The following is a 6,497-nucleotide window of genomic DNA, read 5'->3' on the forward strand; positions in this document are numbered from 1 at the left end:
AGGATTTTCGTTATTAAATCATTAATTATCTGAAGCCCCTTCAGTGACACAGCGGCAAGTCTGCAGGCTTATAAAGCTAAAAACTGGGTTTCGATACCCGTGGTGGATACAGCACAGATAGCCCATTGATTATCTTTCTTCTTAGCAACAAACAAACAAGTTATCTGAAATTTATACCATAAAAAAAGACAGCTGTCGATTACATATTTCGGTTTGTCGATAAACAAAACACCATAATATTTCCTGGTGTGCTTGCTATCAAAATATGGGTAGATGGTGATTTTTCAGCATTTTGGTCTACAAGGCACAGTTGATTGTACCGGGTGTAGGCTAATGATTAATATGCTGGGACTGTTTTTCAGAGAGTTCATGGTTCGCAGCCCTTTGCTGAATAAAAGCACTCTGCACATTTTCTCTCTCTCTCTCCTTCTTCTACTTTTAATTCATTTTTTTCGCCCACTCAGCCCATCAGAACGATGACCAATTTACAAACTTAAAATCTTTTACCTCGAGCATGGTGAAGGAGGATTGCTAATTTTCAAGCACCCTTGGTGATTGATAGTTTTTCTCTAAACTATTAACTTGACATCAAAATAACTGCCATAGACCATAGACGGGCCGGAAATGCGCTGTAAGAGTGATGGTAAACTCCAACTATTTGGTCAGAAAAGAGTAGTCCAAGAGGTGGCGGTAGACTCTGTTGACTAGTAGCCCTCCCTCCAGTCTTTGAGTTCAAAATTTAGAATTTTAGTATCCTAAATAAAAAATTCAATGCGGATAGTCCTTATGTAGCTTTGAGTGAAAAATTGTAAAACAAACAAACATACCTATATTGATTAGTATTTGAAACGTGTTGATCCAGAAGACACATTAACTATTTATTTCAGCATTTTGGTCAGCAAGATACTTTAATGTTATTTATCTCAGGTCACTGGGTGAACAAGGCTCCTGAAAATTACTTATCTCTTGTCCTTGATGAGAAAAAAAAAATTCTGAACCTTATTTCTCGGGTTGTTTGGTTAATAAACCTCCTGAAAATTATTTATCTGAGGTCATTGACTGAACAAAGCTTCTGAGATTATTTATTCCAGTTGTTAGGTAAACAAGACTCTTGAAAGTTAGTCATTTCATGTCGTTGGTGTGAACAAGATTTCTGAAGATTAGTAATTTCAATTTGTTGAGAGACCAATATTCTTTAATATACTGGTTATCTGAAATTGTCTGGCGAAAGTTTGTTTTCTTAGGATGTTGTGTTGTTAGGTATTGAGAATCTGAAATAATCCAAAGCCGCGTTAAATAATTTAACTTTTAATAGTTGAACTGTATCCTGGATTTAGTGTTTAGAAATATGCCGATATTTAATTTAATTTACACTATTTGCCAACAAGATTGATTCACACCGCTTTTGTTTTAACACAAATACGTTTTAATATATATACTAACAATATAATTTACATTGGTAACTTTTACGATTAGTTATTACAAACAAAGTTCATAAACAGATATTTTACTACTTATAAATAACCTAAAATCGTCTTCCTAGTTCAGAGTCTCCTTGATATCCAGCGAGTTAACTTAAAGTCGATGTACATATAATTGGCGGGAAGCTAGATAGATTTGTCAGATACTGAATTGTTGGACTATTGAAGTAAGAAAATATTTTCATAAAACCACTAATGTCCGATGAGAAACTAACAATATTTTTGGATAGATACTAACGTTTGATGAGAATTCATTGACGTTCGAAATTTATAGCTGTTCCTGGCCAAATGTCGTATATTTTCCGGTTGATAAGGGTTAACAAAATCTCACTTTATAGCTTACATGGTTATAACCGTTTCCTAGTAGACTTGTCTCTTCTCTGTTATTTTTATAGACGGGACACATTTTCTCGAAACTTCTGATAATACCGGTTATGGAAGTGGATATATTGTTGATTCTTGTGTTCACGAATATTCTACAATCTTGGAGAATTGGCGGGAGTTTCGCCATATGTAACTAACATGGTCAGCTAAACACGCCCTCAAATATAAACTTATTCAAAACAAACGTTGACATTAAAATAAATATATAACAAATTCGTTATACCCAATACATATCTGATACTACAAGTCATGCATATTTCTAAGTACAAATTCAATCCAAACAACGTTCATATTAAAAATAAATAAATCATAATAAATTCGTTAAGGGTTAATAAGACTCCTAAAGTTTAATTATCTGAATTTGTAAGGTTGAACGAATGACTTTTGAAGATTAGTTTCCTTAGAATGTTGGGTGAAAACTACTCCTGAATATGAATTATCTGAGATTGCAGTAGTAGATGTACTAAGTGGTTCTTGAGGGTTAGTTTTCTCAGGATGCAGGATGAACAAGACTCCTGAAGTTTAGTTATAAGAAGTTATAGTGGACTTTTGAAGATTATATTGCTCAAGGATCCTTGGTGAACAAGACTCCTGAAGTTCTGTTATCAGAAGTTATAGGTACCAACAAATGACTTTTGTAGATTAGATTGCTCAGGATGCTGGATGGACAAGATTCCTGAAGTTTTTTTATCTCAGATTGCTCAGTGAACAATGATACAAAAAATTACAATATTTAATCGTTTAAAAGGCTTGAATAATTATTTTATCAACACTCTTGTCTATAAAACAGGTGAGGTTTGCCTAATTCAGCGAGTTTGTTAATTAAACATGTTTTGATTGATTCTATTGGCATGATGAACGAGTTTAAAATGGAACAGAATACGAAAAACTGACGTACGAAATGTATGAAGACAATTCGAAATAAATTGTTATCTGATGTGATTAAGATCACAGGTATAATATTTTACTCTTTAAACAACAGATGGCACGATTCTCACTGCTTTCTCTCTGGTTTACTTCGGATGACGTTGTATACTGAAATGACGTACACAAAATTAAACATTCGAAGTATCGTAAGTAGAACTTTTGTCTGTACTTCTAAAGATTAAATGTTTTGTTTACTAAGAAATCCTTCTAGTGAGTTTTTGATAGCTGAAGTAAAGTGTTAACGGAGATTGTTATAGCAAGACCAAACATGTAAAATAGGTTTAGCAGTTGATTATTAGTAGTAATGAATGTGGTATGTGCTTACACTTTCTGCTCTATCTTTCGTTAAATTTACCATTTAATAGAATATAGTAAGCTTGATATGAATACCGATGTACAACTGGTCATCGATTACCCGAAGCGAATGTTACAAAAGCATTCTTTCATTTTTGTGACTTTTTGTATGTTCGAAGGTAAATTATTAGTTTCATAGCCCTGTTAAGCAACTGAAACTGAAATATTCTCGAGCACGTAACTTCTACTTGAATGACCCAAAATGACAAACAAATCTATTTTATTGAACTTGTTGAAGTAATATTCAATACATATCGATCTATTTTATTAAACTTGTTGAAGTAATATTCAATACATATCGATCTATTTTATTAAACTTGTTGAAGTAATATTTAATGCATATCGATCTATTTTATTAAACTTGTTGAAGTAATATTTAATGCATATCGATCTATTTTATTAAACTTGTTGAAGTAATATTCAATGCCATATCGATCTATTTTATTAAACTTGTTGAGGTAATATTCAATGCATATCGATCTATTTTATCAAACTTGTTGAAGTAATATTTAATGCATATCGATCTATTTTGTTTCTGAGGAAAAATAACAACAATCGCAGCATAATCATCAACAATAAACATAATAATCAACAATAAACGAATCGTATTTTAAGTAATCTTGGATTTTGAAATCTCTCTTAGAAGAGCGTTATTTTTACATTTTAGTAGTAACAGAAAATATAATACATTGATAAAAAAGGGGGGGGTCCTAAGGGCGTACTTGAAGGGAAATGATTCTGTAAAAGTTGGAAAGTTAGACCATGGATCTGTATATTTCTCTGTTCAAAAGGCCTCAAACATGGGCATGATGATAGCACTGACCTGAACCTGTAACCAGAAACCGTAGCACAAGGATGAGTAGATCAAGTACAAAGTTCAGATCATAGTGTCAGTATCTTTGATAATGTTCAACACCAGTGTACATATTACTATACGACACCCAGACTGTTCAGTTTAGTGAGAGAGAAAATCGACCATTTACTGTACTAAAAGGTAAAATTACGAAAACAAATAAAGTAGTTCTAAAACTGAAGATAACGTGTTTTGTACTATTTTCGTATTAAATGAGCAAATCATTTGCGTAAGTGTTGGAAAAATGTTGGAGTTAGTTTATGTCTATGGATGAAACTATGTGTAACATGTTTGGATAAGTCTTATGATACAGATAAAAAAGAGAAGTAATGTGAAAACACGTAGCGATGGATAATCAGTAAAGCTACAGACTGAAAATTGAGGAAGGGAAAGAAATTATTCGAACATAAAAATAAGTCACATTGGATTTCCTTCTCATAAGAGATTTCTCAAGCTTAGTAAGTCTGCAAAATAATTGTAAAGCTTGCAGTTTTTCGCCTATTTTCAAAAGAACAAAACGCTACGATTATTAACTTTATTAGTTGATCATAAAAATGAAAATACGTTAGAGATCTATTGTCCTTTCCTTTAAAAATAAAAAGAATTTATTAAAACATTTAGGTTGCATAAAAGCATTTTTCATTTGAAGAAGCAAAACAGAATTGTCTGAAATTCTAACGTTACAAGAAGGGGAGAAGATTCACGGTAAGGTAATGTCCGAGTGTTCACTTTTCTTTCACCATCCCTATTTGTGAAACAAAAGAGGAAAATGTTAATACCAGCTACGAGTCAACATTTCGATACAGCATCAGCAAGTACATTTGTTGATGGCAAAGGTTGTTTTAGAATAAAGAGTTGATTGCGCTTTATATGAACTATTTGTGCATGTTAATCCAGTGACGTATATATTTGGTGCAAGGTGGATTTCAGACTATTCGGCAGCGCAATGCCGCCACCGATATACAAGTCTTTTTATAGGAAGGATATTCATATATCATGAGATCGTTAAAGGATATAGAGACATAGGACAAAACATTTAAAGAAGGGAATCTTTAAAGTTTTTCATGGAAGCAAAAAAAAAATAGTATAGCTCAGAGTTTAGGACAATAACGAGTTCTGAAATCACACCCTACTGCAGCCATTATATAAAGACACCCTCATCTGCAAAGTGGATGTTATAGGTGTGAAATGAACTCTCTGACTGCAAAAGTTTCTGTGATGAAGCTGGACATATCTCTTATATTGTTAATAAGATGATAAGATTTGAAGTGCACGACGGATCATCTTTCATATGTTCCCAGCCACATCTTGATAATCATTGACTGTTGTCTTAAGAAAAGTGGCTGTAGATACTGGAGCCGCACAAATTTGTTCAACCAAAGACATTTAAAACCCACAGAGACAGATACAGCAAACTTTTGTGCCTTCGTTTTGCTTAAATGTGAATTTGGAAGTCGACTTTCACGTACAGTAGAGAGTCTATAGGAAGTTTGACCTGAGATGGACATCCTCCGAAGAAGTTTGCTGCAATGGAAATTGCGGCTTTGGTCAATAACACGGCATAACAGCATGACCAATGATGAAAGTAGTTCAAAGGGCAGCATGAGAAGTAGAACACCCTTCTCATAAAGTACCATTAACATAGTAGAAACGAATGAGAAAACCAGAAAAAGTCTGACAGGGGCGTAATGACAGAGAGTAACACTTGATATTCACTAACATGAAGACACTGGCAAATTAAGCTCTAAACAAATAAAAATTACGTTCGTCTTTTCTGTTTGTGGGAGGTTTATGTTGCTTATTCGTTAAAAAAAACCTTTAAAGGTAAAACAGCCTCTGTTTTGGTGAACATACTAATCAAGATCAGTTGTTAAAACTAGTTTTGTATTATTGTCATGGTTACTCTGTTACTGTCAATAAATCATCACCTATCTCTAAATGGACCGTTAGTATCTAACAAAATATGGCACAAGTTACTGAGGAGTAAGTGCTAGACTATAAATCTCATTTAGTGTATATAGAATTTAGTATGTAACAGAACCTCCGGACTGGAGTGTCCAAGCTGACTTGTAGCTTCACGATATTTGGCTCTGAGTAACCACTCATTTTTAAAACTTTAGTAATTAAAGTTAAAAAAATGGACTCATCCTTAACACGGTAACCAGTCTTACATGTTATAAGCTCTTAAAAGCACAAAAACAAATGTTATGTTCTTTGTAAACAGAAGCCGAGCTTCATTCTTAATCTTATTATCTGTTGCTAATAACAGTTTTATCTCGATTAACTTCTAGTTTACTATTGCAACATCTATATCAAAACACAAATAGCTAGTATTTCAGATAAGCTACTGAACTAAAGTAAGGAGGCTCATGAATACATAGATAGCTGTGAGAAAACGCTATGTAAATCACCGAAAACCATTTATCCTCTTTATCCACGGTAGCAGAGATTATTATCAGTGCGAATATATATATATATATATATATATATGTTCTTTT

At 33.1% G+C, this 6,497-nt stretch overlaps 1 protein-coding gene across 1 annotated transcript in view; it reads left to right on the forward strand.

Moving 5' to 3' along the window:
- The first annotated feature begins 2,872 nt into the window (after positions 1 to 2,872).
- The window catches only part of LOC106468992 (alpha-L-fucosidase-like), a 36,775-nt gene continuing 33,150 nt past the window's right edge, over positions 2,873 to 6,497 (forward strand). Inside the window, exon 1 of the mRNA XM_022397385.1 lies at positions 2,873 to 2,938. The gene's annotated coding sequence lies outside the window, so the exon portion shown is untranslated. The remainder of the gene's footprint in view (positions 2,939 to 6,497) is intronic.

The sequence above is a fragment of the Limulus polyphemus genome, unplaced genomic scaffold (assembly GCF_000517525.1).
Source record: "Limulus polyphemus unplaced genomic scaffold, Limulus_polyphemus-2.1.2 Scaffold3251, whole genome shotgun sequence".
NCBI lineage: Eukaryota > Metazoa > Arthropoda > Merostomata > Xiphosura > Limulidae > Limulus > Limulus polyphemus.